The 2135-nt window shown below is 57.0% G+C and overlaps 1 pseudogene; it reads left to right on the top strand.

The window, feature by feature from the left end:
* The first annotated feature begins 1223 nt into the window (after positions 1–1223).
* LOC122235485 lies at positions 1224–1921 on the top strand (annotated as a pseudogene).
* The last annotated feature ends 214 nt before the right edge of the window (positions 1922–2135 follow it).

Consider the following 2135-nt stretch of genomic DNA (forward strand, 5'->3'; position numbering starts at 1 on the left):
GGAATGACTCACATCTCACGAGGGTGCGCAAATCGAAATTTCGAAACTCTCCAGAGCAGAGGTGCCAGGGCCATAACTCGACGCGGGAGGAGTGTGCCAGCCGGGTGGCTTGGCCAGCCAGCGTGCCGCCAGAGACTTCACAAGATGTCTCTCGCTGGAGAGCGAAGCGTTTGGATGCCGCTTCGCACGCGTGCGCGCCACCATTTCTGGAAGGGCACAGGGTGTGCGTCAGGCTGTGGGCGAGCCTACGCGCGTGAAAGGGAGCAGGTAGCTCAGCAGCCCGGAGCGCGGGCAGTCGTCGCTCCTACCAAAGCGAATCACGCAAGACGGGCTCACCTGTCTGGGCTCGTCAGCTCTAGCGTGGTGCAAGTCTGCCTCCGGCCCCCCGACGGAGCCAAGTCCGAGGAAGAAATAGAGTTTAAGGAGATCCAAGTTCAAGGCTCTTCTCTTTTTTTCTCTTTTGTTGAATTAAGAGGAACCCTGGGTCCGCCATGCCTCACCAAAAAAAAACCAAAAAAACGAGGGCTGTACTGTAGGCAATGATATCTGTTTGAAAAATAGAGTCCTGCCAGCCAGGTGGACGGACAGCCAACTGGACTTTTAAGCTGCGGATTCCACTTCCCCTCCTGCGGTAGCCAGTCACCAAAGATGCTCCCCCCCCCGGCCCCCCCCCCCCCCCACACAGTGAAGCTCACTTCCTGGCGTTCACACCTGGGTGTAGTCCCTTCCTTTTGAAGCCAAAGGAAGGCTCGCAGCTTCCACTTGGGTCTCTTGGAACACTCACTGTGAAAGGTGCCAGCTGCCATGTGAGAAGTCTGACTACCTCAGTACCACTATGTTTCAGGTAGCTCAAGTGTCGACATGAAGGGGCTGCTGGGAGACAGAAATTCCCCGCAGACCCTCAGCTGTTTCAGACACCCCAGCTGATACGCTAGACATGTGACTAAGGAAGCCATCTTAGACATCCAGCCCAGTTGAGCTTTCTGATGAATCCAGGCACCACCCAACTTCACCGATCTGAGAGAACTCAAAACCACCTAGCTGAGTTCCATCAACCCACAAGACAACGAGAGATAACAAGAAAGGTTTTGAAGCTTCTATGTTTTTGTGGGCGTTTTTTTTTTTTTTTTTTTTTTTTGCACTGCAATACATAACCTGGGCACTTCAAATTGAGAGGGCAGAGAGAGAAAGAAACAGAGAGAGAGAGAAGAGAAGAAGGAGGAGGAGGAGAAGGAGGAGGAGGGGGAGGAGGAGGAGGGGGAGGAGGAGGAGGGGGAGGGGGAGGGGGAGAAGGAGGGGGAGGAGGGGGAGAAGGAGGGGGAGGAGGGGAGAAGGAAGGGGAGGGGGAGGAGGAGGGGGAGGGGGAGGGGGAGGGGGAAGGGGAGGACGAGGGGGACGGGGAGGAGGAGAAGAAGAATGGAGGAGAAGGAGGAGGAGGGGGAAGGGGAGGAGGGGGAGGAGGAGGGGGAGGAGGGGAGAAGGAAGGGGAGGGGGAGGAGGAGGGGGAGGAGAAAGAGGAGGAGGAGGGGGAGGAGGGGAGAAGAAGGAGGAGGAGGAGGAGAAGGAGGAGGAAGGGGAGGAGGAGAAGCAGGAGAAGGGGGAGGAGGAGGAGGGGAGGAGGAGGGGAGGAGGAGAAGGAGGAGAAGGAGGAGGAGGGGGAGGAGGAGGAGGGGAGGAGGGGGAGGAGGAGGAGGGGAGGAGAAGGAGGAGGGGGAGGCTGAAGGAGGGGGGAGGATGGGGGAGGAGGGAGAGAAGAAGAAGGAGGAGGAAAAGGAGGAGGAGGTGAAGGAGGAGGAGGGGGAGGGGGAGGAGGGGGAGGGGAGGAGGGGGAGGGGAAGGAGGAGGAGGGGAAGTAGGAGGAGGAAGGGGAGGGGAAGGAGGAGGAGGAAGGGGAGGAGGAAGGGGAGGAGGAAGAGGGGGAGGAGGGGGAGAAGGAGAAGGAGAGAGAGCTATCAGGTGGCTAATAGTAACTGAATAGGTAGATTATGTTACAAACCAACACTTGGAAGCACTTGTGATATAGCCTGAACCTCCAAGATTTTCTAAGGGATCTTATGACACTAGCGATGTGATGAACATATACTTATCAGTAGGCATAACACAGTGAAGACAGAAACAGAATGCCCTTTGGGGCT

Source organism: Panthera tigris, chromosome X (genome assembly GCF_018350195.1).
Source record: "Panthera tigris isolate Pti1 chromosome X, P.tigris_Pti1_mat1.1, whole genome shotgun sequence".
NCBI lineage: Eukaryota > Metazoa > Chordata > Mammalia > Carnivora > Felidae > Panthera > Panthera tigris.